Source organism: Pleurodeles waltl, chromosome 8 (assembly GCF_031143425.1).
Source record: "Pleurodeles waltl isolate 20211129_DDA chromosome 8, aPleWal1.hap1.20221129, whole genome shotgun sequence".
Taxonomy (NCBI): Eukaryota; Metazoa; Chordata; class Amphibia; order Caudata; family Salamandridae; genus Pleurodeles; species Pleurodeles waltl.
Window position 1 is genome coordinate 226,065,360 of NC_090447.1, and position 13,497 is coordinate 226,078,856.

Sequence of the window (13,497 nt, forward strand, 5' to 3'; positions counted from 1 at the left end):
GGGAAATCTGGCAGTGAAGAAGTGATTGATAAAAGATAATACATATACATCTCCATGAGTTCTAAAAATAGAGAAAAAGGAATGGGGGATGGGGCATCCTTTACAAGTGACTTTTCTAGCATTTACCCAACTAACGGCTCTATTGATAATGATGATTTCAGAGGAAGGCATTTTGTATAGATTTGCTATCAACCTGGTGAGCTGGGCAGAAAATACATGTGCTGAAATAATCAGAATTCCCAGCTCCCAAGGTTATGCAGGGGAAATGTTATTAATTGTAAAATATTCAGAGGCTCCAGTAAGAAAGCATGTATTAGCAGCAATATTCTGTTCAGGTAAAAATCAATTTTGATCAAAACGATTAGCAATAACTTAATCCAGAAATTCATAGTTTGAATTTAAGGAAAATATAGGACAATACAGCCCAATCTCAAGTGCATTTTTACCAGGCTTGTCAACAGTTAGGGTGACCACTTTCCTGAAAGAACGTGGATTTCTGCTACTGCATATGATTGATTAATACAATTATTAATACATTTAGTGAGTGGGCCAGTTAACCCAGAGAGAAAAAGTGTACACAACTCAATATAAATGTCATCCTTCCCTGGGGCTTTGACACTGGCCAGTTGGGATATTGCAGTTTTATCCTCATCTTCTAATATTTGCTCAAAGGGTAAAGTAATGTCTCCTGTGGACATTCTTGGAAGAAGGAGATTAGATATACAGGAGCTGCACTCCTTTTTAATTTAGGATTATCATTTCCGTACATAAACACGTACTCTTTCAAAAGTAAAAAAGAAATGATTTCTCAGCTATGAATGGCCATCTTTCAATGTAGATCACTGACTACAGTTTTTAATTTTTTGTTAATTCTCTCTCTCTGGTAGGCCAGGATAATATTTTCCTTATCTTCTCTCCTTCTTAAGAGACCTTTATCTTGGTATTTGGTTAAACAGCCAAAAACGTTCTAGATTTCCCCACAAATTCACCTAATCATTTGGCTCTGGTGGATCTTATGGAGGAACACAGGGCCATAAAATCATATATTTTTGACACTAATACCTTATTGCAACAAATTAAGGACAAATGTCCTCTTATGAACAACACATTTCAACACTAGAGCAGAGTGTGAGCAATTTTGAGGACTCCCTTCTTGACATGTATCAAATAGTTAAAGACAGTGATCAACTTAAACGAATAACAGAGAATTTAGAAAACAGGAATAGAAGGAATAACCTCCAACTCATTGCTGTTCCAAAAGGTTCCGAGGGGCCCAATATGATTTCTTTTTTTACAAACAGTGATCCCCACAATACTGACACTACCAACTCCTCCTCCTCTGACTGCACAATGGGCTATTTGTTTTGGTTACAGATCATCCTTAGCCTCTTAGTCCTGCCTCATTTTTGACAATTCTCTGAACTAATGCAAATCCTGTTGGGGATACAAAAGGTGGGATCTGCTCATCGGAAGCAGTTTTTGACTCCATATTCCAAGTTGAGATCCATAAACATGAAATATGGACTACTTCACCCTTGCCTTTTCAAAATCACTTTCAAGGACAAATCGTATTCTTTCAAATAACCTACAGAATTACAAACCTTAATCAACCAGCACAAAACCAAAGCTATGGATTTAGGGAGATGTGTTAGCACATGACTTGTCATAATGTGAAATTGTTCCTACTGTTTTTCTGTCTCTTTCAGTTGAATGGTCTTCAAAAAATGGTTACCTTATTTGCTGACTGTATCTCCTTTCCCTCCCTCTCACTTTGTGTAGACAAGAGCCTTGTCTAGAGTCTTCCCATATTTTATGTCTACACAACTCCAACCATTTTCCTCCATGTTTCCAGTGGTAAATCCTGTGTCTTTAGTTTCATTATACATAGGCGCATGTACATATTATATTATTGTTGCCATTTTGCTTACATGTCCTTCCTAATTGGATGAATGTATTTAGATTTAGCTTTTAGATGTATTACTTTCTTGGTCTCCCCATTCTTTCATTGGAACTTTAAATTGCCCATTTCTCTCCTCAAGTGTTCGGCTGTCCCTTTCACCCTTTGGAGTGTTCTTTTTTCTTCTTTCAGCTTTCTTGGAACCTCGTCTCTGTGAATCCATACTTCTGCATGTCAATTTGTCAGAGGTTATATTCTTCCACGTTATTCTTATCTGCTCACCTGACCACATGAAACTATGTCTTGGAGCAGGGGGTCGGCTGCTGCTTCTGCAGGGGGACAGGACAGATGGATATCAGGGGTGGTGAAGCCTTCAAAACTCACTGCCCTGATGGCTCTTTTCACTTGCACCACTGGGTGGTGGGAAAGTGACCTTCTTCCTGCCTCAACCTTTGTCCCTGACTCCTGGAAGTACCCACATTACCTGGTAGTAGGTTGGAAACCTATCTTGGTGGCAACAAGCATGCGGGAAAGCAAGGGCTGACAAGCCAGAGCACAAAGAAAGTGGCAAAGGTGGCAACCTCCAGCGTTCCACCTGGGTGCAGGCCAGCCATCCTTCAGCACCAGATACGTGTTGGAGAAAAGAAAGCTTGTTGTCTGACATCAATCTTGACCCATCTTGGTGGTACCATAATAGAGCCATCATCCCGGGTCTGCCCAGGCTTAGGTCCCATGTTATCCTATGGACCTGCCTGTACTTATAGTGTCCCTTAATGGAAAGGATACTATAGAGACCTATAAGCTTGTGCTTACATGCCTGCACCTTAAATATCATGCACCCTGCCTCTTGGGCTGCAGAGGGATTCCCTAGGTGTGTCTGACATATATGTAAGGCAGTGCGTTGGACTGTGCCACTTATGGTGGGGGCACAATTGAACTTGTGAAGTATGCACCACTTTAGCAGTCTGTAATGGCAGGCCTGTCATCAATTTGTGTGGGTCACCTATGGTGGCACAAACTTGTGTTGCAGCCCTTTGGACCCCTTTACTACTTATGCTCTGGGTACCCTTGGTGCCATTTGCTAATGGACTGGGACCTCGTTAGCAGGCTTCCAGTGCACTAACAGAGTCTGACAAATCAGCATTGGGGCAACAAGTGGGGGGTGACCATACATAAAGGAATACTTTCCTTCACCACAGTTGGCACTATGATCTTTTGGGTGCTATATGGTTCTTAAAACTCTGGTTCTAAAGATTTGATTTTTCTCATTTTGGTGTCAAATGATCTATTAGCATGTACTATTTTTACTACATTGGAAAGAGATTTCTCTTGTGTTGCCTTTTCACCTTTTACTGTTTGTGTAGGGTATACCTACTTTACACATTGTTTTAAAGATAAGCCTGACCACATATTGTGTCAAGCTACCCAGAGTCAGGCAAAGTTTAATTTATTGACTTTTTTGTGGTTCACCCTGCCAAGAATTGTGACTGTTGCTTGCCTAAGGCTAACACCTCAATCAACTAACTTTCTGTAGGAAAACCTTGGACGACCTAAACAAATGAACCCTCGCTAAATTCAGAATATTGTCTACTTTTTAGAAATGTTTAGTTGTCTGGGATCCAGCATTCGTTTCACACCTATTTCTGTCACTAACTGGAAGGGGGCTGAAAGCACAAAAAAAATATTAAAATGCGGTATGTGCCAGTAAAATGCCAAAATTGTGTTGAAAAATGTGGTTTTCTTATTCAAGTCTGCATGTTCCCGAAAGCTGGAAAGATGGTGATTTTAGCACCGTAAACCCTTTGTTGATGCCATTTCAGGGAAAAAAAAACATGCTTTCTACGGTGGCCCCTTTTCACATTTTTCTGAAAAGAATGAGATTTTAGCTGTATTTTGGCTAATTTCCTAGCCTCCTCCAGGGGAACACACAAACTCTGAGTACCTTTCTAATCTCTCGGATGTTGGAAAAAAGGGACTCAAATTTGGCGTGGGCAGCTTATGTGGACAAAAAGTTATGAAGGCCTAAGTGTGAACTACCCTAAACAGCCAGAAAAAGGGCTCAGCACTGAGGGGGGTAGAGGGTGGGGTCAGCAGTTAAGGGGTTAAGCCAGGATGGTCACATAATGCATACAGTAATACTAACATTTTTCAAATCCTGCATCATGTTTTCTGTAGTAGGTTGAAAGAAAACTGGGCTTATGTTACATCCACCCTGGTTTCACTTTTTAGTCCTTGAAATTCTGCAACACCCAAAAATATCTGGATGGTTACTGAATTTAGGACACTTGCTGGAGTTAATTAGTAACACTCTTGAACTAGAGTGGCCGAGGTTCTCTGCTTTTGCAATTTTGTCTGTGTCCTGAACATGGTAGCTACACAGATGAAGAAGTCGAAAATCATTTCAGATATGAGTTGAACTTCTATGGACAGTATTTCTATTAGCCAACATTGTTCACCTTCTGCTTACTATGCTACTATCGCCCTGCACTGTTAAAAGAGACTGACTCAGGAATCCATATGTCATACCCAGCTTCCCCACTTCTATTGTTTTTGTGACTGCTGTGTTTCAAAGATATCACTGGTGCTGGAAATACAAATTACTCTTTATTTGCTCCTGGTTGTATCCAATGATATCTGCCCCTTACAGTGTGCTTAAACACATTGTTTGTGATGCTGAAAAGTTATGTAAAGTGATGCAACGCTTCACAAGGTTTTTGATAAGTATTTACTTTTCAACACAGAAGCTCTTTGTGCAAGAAGTTGCCATTGAAGTAGTGCAAATAGTGTTTTGCTCTCCTTTGCACTACTTTGTGTCAAGGGGCATTCCATGGGTGATTGTGACTTGTTCCCATGACACCATCCATAGTTGTTGAAGCAAAGGCCAAATCTGCAAAGCTTGACAAACCTGGCTTTGTTGTTAAAAAAATCAACCCTCATAGAGACAGGCCAAAGTGAGAAAATTGTTTGAATTCCACCAAACATTTTGCTCAATGCATGTGTGCTGCTCTGTACAGCGAACATCTAATGTGTGACATGTTGAACATAAAAAATGTCTAATCTTAGGAACTTCTACTTGAAGGGTTGTGTCCGTACAAAACGTATGTTATACATCAGACAGAATTATGTAAATGGCTCTGGTACATCTATATGTGCAACGGTGCAGGGGAAGATAACAGCGGCAGTGTATGTATGATAAATATAATTCTGCGCTGCTCTGTGCTGCTAGCTGTGTTGCGCAGAGACGTTGGTTGCTATGATGTGTTGCACTATTTTGACATAAATCTGCCCCTAAATTTTAATCGCTGTGTTCTCGCATCTGGCAAAATTTATTTTCCCGCTGAATGTTAAATACTCAAAAATGTACAGAATTATCACTCTTGATGGTTTCGAATTTGGCCTAAATTATTAATGCAAATTTAATAATTTGTCTATGTGTAACTTTCACCAATGCCCGGATTCATGTCTTTTTAATACTTTATTGGTCGCAATCAATTTCGAAGTGTTTATTTGCAGCACAGCTATCAATTTGTTTTTCAATTTTGGATTTCACAATTAATTTTTAATTACATATTCTTTGTTTTGACCTATACCCTTTACACAAATAAAACTGTTCCTTTCCTTCATGTCAACACATTAAATACTCTCATGGCAGGGACAATTTTCTGTTGACTTTCGTTGCCAAAATCGGGTACAAATACATTTTATTGCAATATCCTATTCACAAGTAGTCTCCCAGAGGCATTTTTTTACTACAAATGTACAACCGGATTCGGAAGACAGCTATTTCCTGACTGAACGGAGAGTACAAAATGTCTTAACATGCCAACTCCGGTTTAAATATATATTAAAAGTAGTAATGTGAGTGACTTCGAACTTGCACTGTCTTTGAGATTTAACACAGCGAATCTTCCTTTAGGGCATTCCCAGTCCTTCAAACAACCTTTTTCGAAGTTATGATGGCGATCATTTCTTCTCCCAAATCTCCATTCCTAACTGTTAAAAATGTTATATTTCCAGGTCTTTTTCATTTAAATAAAAAATCTGACTGACAGACAAAGACTTTTGTAATGCATCATTAATGTTGGCCCACTAGACTATAATAAAGTATTGCAATATTTAATATTCAGAAACTTTCGATCAATGTCACTTCTCAAATGTCATTTTTTATATATGCCACAATTCATTGAAAAGTTGATATTTCAAACATGAAGTTATTCAAGAGGTAACTTACATCCTTTAAACAATTCAGAACAGAGAAATACATCTTTTAGAGACAGACCGGTAACAGAGCAGCACTAATAATAATGATAATAATAATAACTGAGTACCACAGCAGAATAATGTGTCAATAGAAAAGCTACATAGACAAAAACATTGAATTGTGTTCCGATTTAACGAAGATTGGAGATTGAGCAAACACGAATTTAGAGATAATTGTAGTCATTTTTAATCTCTTGCTGATATGAGTTACATTTGTACCTGATCTTAGAAGGATACTTCAGCTTTCTAGGTACATGCTAAACTCAGAGGAGGAAGGAGGATTGGAGGAAGGAACTGTGTAGGATGGTAAAGTGGCGCAGTGATGAACATGCAGGAGATTGCCGCAGGGCGGCCCTAGATTTAAAAACAAGGTAGGAATCTCCCATTAACCAAAAAAACGAACCATTTTAGGCTCACCTGGTATCTGATGGGTGAAGAGCAGAGAAGTAAAGGTAGTCTGAGGGACAGAGGACAGGAAAGATTGGCTTCTGTTTCATCTTGCATCTGAGGTAGAAACGCTTACGTTTTAGAAATTAGGCCCATATTTATTCTTTTTTAGCGCCGCATTTGCGTCACTTTTTTGACGCAAAAGCGGCGCAAACTTACAAAATACAATTGTATTTTGTAAGTTTGTGCCGCTTTTGCGTCAAAAAGCGAGGTTTTGGGAAGAGTAAGGAGAGGTTAGCAGAGGGTTAAGGAAGGGTTTAGTGAGGCATATGCACTCAACCCACAAAACAATAAGACTGCTGCTATTTATAAACTGCACTTGTAAAGTCACTATTGTCAGGAAGGGCCCAAAACAGTATTAAAGGACCTCCAGCTCAAACCAGGAGTAAATCGAGCATCACACCTGCCCAACCACTGGTACTGTGATACCCTCCCTTAGAAAATAATGGAGGCAGAAACTTGAAAGGAAACTCCACAAGAAATAATGTTTAAACAAGTTAATTATTTTGATGTCCTAAAAATATAAATGAATTAAATGTTAAAAATAATGAATAAATCAAACAAATTATTAACTTAATTTAAATTATACAAATAAACATTTGTTTTAATTTTCTGTTAATAATTCATTAACACATTTAATTCTAATGTATGTAAATGAGATGAATATTTAAATCAAAAGTGTGAATGGTGCTGAAACTATTTTTGTTCTACATTTCAATTTGCTACATACCAATAATTTACCTTAATGCTTAACTCATTTTCTTTTTTATTTGTAATTAGATGCCGTTCTGAAGAATGTGAGCAGAGTTCTGATGTATTCAGAGCTTTTATTATTGGATTATTGGAGAACGATGGACTGCTGCATGAAGGACAACGATAAAAGGGGCTGGGCTTGGGAGTGGCCGTGACGGCGAACATGGCGGCAGCCTTTTGCTTAGCACTGCCGCCTCTCTACTTTAATCCTGCAGTAATCGGAAGCTTGTGAGCCAGTGAAGGAAAAGACCACTGCAAACCATCCACAATAGCCCTGCTGTGCTGAATGCAGTCCTCTTGCCCCTTGAGGTGGATGTCTGGAAAGACGAATGAGCTAATAAATGGACTAGGAGGTAGCTGCCCGACACTGAGAGGTGTGACGGCTGGCAGGGAGGAGAAGCATCTTGCTGATTGGAGGCATCACCAGGGGGCTCAGAGACTGCAGGGGTCCCCCATTTGTCAACATTAAAAATTGACAACCCATGCTTCTGTTCAACGAGGCGTTGGAGAGGGCAGCTGCCTCGGCCCCTGGGGACTGAAAGGGCCACAGCAGGGGGGAGAGGATGTGCTTGAACGTTGGAGCATGGCCTTGGACTTGCTCCACTATAGGGCACTTGCAAGGGCCTGAGAGCCTGGAGGACTTGCCTGGTGGTGGTGGGGGAGCACCTGGAGAATGCTTCCTAACCTGCCTGATGGAGCTGTCAAGTTTTAGAGTGGTGAAGGAGAGAATATAAGAGATGGAAGGCACATTGAAGACCCTACATGCCACACTATAAAATCTCAAAAGGCAGATGCAGAGGATTTTCCTGCCATAATTACCTCTGGATTGTGGGGATACCCAAGGGCTCACAGGGCACCTCTGCCACAAATTCTGTTACAGACTTGATACAGACTTGGGTCCCCAAAGGAAAACTGTCCACTTGCTTTGCAATTGAGCAATCCCAGAGGTCACTGGCCTGAAACCCCCACTGTACTCCATTCTGCGCCCCAACATAGCCAGAATGTTTGACTTCACAGGCTGGGGCATGATACTCAATACTTCCTAGACAATTGGCACCTTAATGTATGACTCAGCCTGAGTTATGATATACCCAGATTACACCTGGAAGGTGCAGCAACAGAGATGCTCCTTTCTGGAGGTGAAACAAAAAGAGCCTTCCAAATCAAATATATTTTATTTTTCCCAAACCTCCTCAAAATGATTTTCAACATCACCACCCTCTTCTTCAACAAACCAGAAGTCAACTAGTCATGGTGGAGGAGAGACCTGCCTGTCGGTGCTCTCACCCCAATAGCCTGGGCTTAGGGGAGGCTTTGGGGCCATAAGGAACAGAAATGAAACCAAAGCACAACCCACAGTAATCAGAGGTGCCACTACTCACCGTAAGTTTGTCTGCAGACTTGAGCCCAGACTGAAAAACTCTGACACCCTCAGTTGATTGACCCTGCAGAAGTTACTCATGCAAAACTTTGACCTGAATGTTGACAGAACACCTTCTTGGGTTACATGTGGCATTCACTCCAGATCTGTCAATTTTCAGAGATTTGCATTGCAGTGATAGTTCATCCTAACAGATATTTTTTTTTTGGTATATCATTTTTTTCTTTCTTTCTCTCTCTTTTTCATTACCGTTGACTTAGGGGAAGGGGAGTTTGGTACAAGGGGATACATTTAGGATTTATGTGCTTGCTTGACAGTTTCTCCAATTTAATCTGAGAGAGATGCCTCTAGTGTTTGATGTATTGGGAGGTTGGGTGCTGGAGGCTTTCTTTACACATTACCTTAAAAGTACTCAGACACAATGCCCAATGCACCAATGATTGCCTGCAGGCTTTGACTCCAGATAACCCTTACATACCCACACATATTGACCCTAGATAGGCCCACTCTCACAGCCACCTGCAGCTCCCCATATGGAATGTCAGTGGTATTTTAGACCTGGTGAAATGAGGGGCAATCCTATGAGTGGCTAACAATACAGAGGAGAGACTCTCCTCCTTCAGGAGATGCTCCTATTGGACAACAGTTATCTTTTCCTGTTGAGGAGGGGTTACTTCCAGATATTTTGCATGGGTTTTGTGAGAGGTCCAGGGGATTGGCAGCATTGATACATCATCGAGTGCCATTTAAGGTGTTTCTAAATATAGTATGATAAAGGAGGCCAAAGTGTGGTAGTTGCCTACCTTCTCAATGGGAGACCCCCACATGCTTTTTAGTGTATACTCCCACCATCTCTTACTGCTGATTTCTTACACACACTGTGAGCACTGGTAGCAGAATTTCTCCCCTTTTCCCTTCCAGGGTACTCAAAACAAAGAACTGCTCATTGTGAGTAGCTTGGGTTGGGAATCGAGGGTTAATTGTCTGCTTCTTAGGGAATCGAACCAAGGTACTCTGACAGATTGAAGTGCCTCCCAAGTATTTACTGGGAAACTAGATTACCTCCTGAGCAGAATGGCCGAGGGAATTGATGTAAAAGCTTTAGCTACCATTTTAGAAGGGTTGCAGAAACAGTTAAACAACACTATAGAATAGACAGTACAGATTAAACATAGAATACATGAGCTAGAAGCCATTCCCAAGACTAGTGACCCAGCATTCTCAGAAAACTGAAGTACTTCACAAACTACAGGTGTTTCTACGCAAGTGATTTATGCCTTTTCTCCCATCATTCCCCTTGCACGCCTGAACGGTTTGGTGAAGATCCAAATAAAGCGCAATTTCTTTTAACCCAATGCTCATTATATTTTTTGGGTAGGCCCATAATCTTTTCTGAAGACCAGTCCAAGGTGGCATTTATATTGTCTTATCTGACTAGTGATGAAATTGCTGGTCAATGCCAATTGTTTCCAGAAATGATCCAATTTTATATAATTTTCAAAATTTCAAGGAAGAGTTTCTGCAAATATTTGATCGACGAACTGCAGCTCAGGCCACGGATAATTAACTTTTAGAAATAAAGCAAGGAAACAAAGACTTAATAGCTTACTTGGCTCATTTTAATAAACTCATAAGAGAAACCAACTGGCCATAATCAAAAAGGGCTGCTATATTTTATTGTGGTCTAAAAGATGAATTGAAAGATGCATTGGCGCAAGTCCCAAACAGACCTACTGAATAATTGATTTAGTATTGCAAATTGACCATTGATTAACTGAAAGGAGAGCTGAGAAGAGAAGAGATTATCGTCCACTCCCACCAAGATTTGACCACGTAAAGATGAACATACAAGGGTAGGAGATGTTGTGGCAATAGAGGAACCAATCTAAATTGGTTCAATAAGAGGACCTTTGTCCAAGGAAGAAAAGGAAAAACGAAGAGCAAACAAATTGTGTCTATATTGTGGAGCATCTGGGCATTTTGTCAAAGAATGTTCCAAGAAACCAAATATTGGGCAGTTGGGAAAAGGCAAGCTTTATCAGTAGGAGGAGTTGCCCTGATGAAAGCAGAAACCAAGACAACTCCCACAGAACAGCAGGGTGGCAAATACCTTGAAGGCGGCTACACCACATTGGGTCCAATCTGTTTCAGACAATATTTGAGATAAAGAAATTCAGGGAATCTCAGTCATGACTGATTCTGGAGCTACAGGCAACTTTTGTGATATTAAATACACCTGAAAGATGGGAATTCGATTTATCAAGAAAAGTGCTTTGGAAGTTGTGAGAGCAGTAGATGGCACCAATCTTTCCTCAGGCCCAGTCACCCATGAAACTGAGCCCATTTGGTTACAAGGGTTTGGAGGACATCAGGAACAAATATTTTTTAACTTAATTGATGTCCCACAATTTCAATTGATCTTGGGCTTGCCTTAGCTCACCGAGCATAACCCTCAAGTTGATTGGAGTAAGAGAACAATAGAAACGAACTCTCCATATTGTGAAGAAAATTGTTTTCGTTATCAAGTAGGGGTGTCCGCATGATCGCAAGTGGCCTGTTCGACATTGCACACTCCTATGATCTGTGTTATCAAAACTGCAGAAATTCCAAAAGAATACAAGAATCTAACTACTGTCTTCGACAGGAAAGAGGCTGAGAAAATGCTGCTGCATCGACCATATGATTGCAAAATTGAGTTAGAGCCAGGAGCAATTCTGCCATGCAGTCAAATATATGCGCTAACTAAAGCAGAGAATCTTCATCTAAAGGACTATTTATTTCAATATTTAGCCTATGGCTATATTAGTCCTTGTTAGTCTCCAGTCTCCTCTCCTCTGCTTTTCATTCCAACTAAAAGGATGGGGGACTTCTGGGCATGTATAGACTATTGGGCCTTCAATCAGATTACCATCAAGTACCGTTATCTGCTACCTCTGGTGTCAGTCCTCCTTGACCAAGTAAAAAATGTTAAAATATGCACCAAATTAGATTTAAGAGGTGCGTATCATTTAATACGAATGGCATCTGGTGATGAATGGAAGACAGCCTTCCGAACTAGATATGGATTATTTGAATATCAAGTGATACCATATGGATTGTGTAACACCCCCACAGCTTTTCCCCCACTGCTGATTGACGTGTCCTGGGGACAGAGGTTTGGGGCCTTGAGGGGGGAGGCTCTGTGGTGGTATGGGACTGTGCCTGGGAAACCGACTGTTTGGAGATCCCTGATGGGCCAGTTTGGTCATCCAGATCCAGGCGCCCAGAGCTGCAATTATCACTGTGGGCCTCTTCTGGGGGGGGACTGGATGTTGCTGGCACCTTCTCTCCAGTGACGTTGGCTGGGGGACTTGTGGTAATGTAAATATAGTGTTATTGTTTCTGCGTATGACATTTTGTTCATGGTTGTGTTGCCCTACAAGGTTGTGGCTTATTTCACTTTTCTATAAGGCTCCCGTATATGATGTCTGAAAAAAAACATATGGCATGGAAAGTTAAAACTGTACTATGGACTACAGCAATACTGTGCCCACTTGTATTGTGACAAGTCAAATATGTCTCTAGACCTACCACTGTAGCCTAGTGCTGCGGTTTTACAACTACAGCCAGACATCAAAATAAACAGTTTTGACAGTAGAAAACTTCCCTTTTAATTATTAATAACTTACCCAAAGGTAGGCCTTGCAATGCTCACAGAATTGTGCAGAAGTATGGCATATAGAAATGTTATGTTACCATGTCCTTACTACCCCTAAAACTTATTTTCACTGTAGGACGGCAGGCTGACCCATAGAGAAAAATTAGGAAGCAATATCAGGTACATCAGGTATTAATTCTGCTATCTCAAAGTACAAATCAGCTAGACAAATATTTCAAGCACAGTTTTTAATATTTATTAAAATCCTAACTTGAGGTTGAATTTGAATATGTCATCAATAATAAGGAAAAAGGGACCTTTAGAAAGTTACATTTCACTGACTGAAGGTCCTTGAGCATAATTTGCATCAGCCTCCAACTGTTACCTAGCTGGTGAACGGCCTGGATGAGGTGTGAAATCTGTTCCGTAAACAGAGACAATAGCCTGGGTGTAGGAAGGTATTGTTGATCCTCTGGCAGGAAGGCCAGCTGTGCAGTGCCAATGCAACCTATTTCACTTCAGTGGAGCTCCCACGTCATACACAATGACAGCTCAAAACTGGACAGGCCCTCTCTTTTTCTGACCCATCAGACAGGCACTAAACTCAAGGGGGGAAAGGAAACAGAACTGGTTTATAGTGATCACGGAGGGTGGGACTGCTCACTAACCTGACCACCTTTCTAGGTGGGCACACAGGCTATGCACAAAGATAAAGGGTTTCACCATCTTGAATGCAGTGAGTGAAAGACAATGGGATTGTTTGCAGTAGGGCACAAAAGAATAACTGCAAAAATGGATAGAGTCAACCCTGTCAACTTTTTTCCCTTTGCTATGGAGGGTTCAGGAGTAATCCCAATCCATGGGCTAATGCCAGGCATGCATGTGACACCCCAAGACTCTTTCTTCAGAGCATTAATGGAACTGTGGAAGAAAAGAGGAAGGACTGAACCTGTTGTTTGACAGTTTAAGAGCTAGACCTACCACCACGTGTACCCAGGACAAAGGAGTAGACCCCAAGGTCAGTAGGCTGAACTCCTGTGTAAATACAGGACCACAACAAGCAACAAGAGGCCTTTTTTCCCAAGAGCCCAGCTGACCAGTACCAGGTGGAGCTGGTCTGGA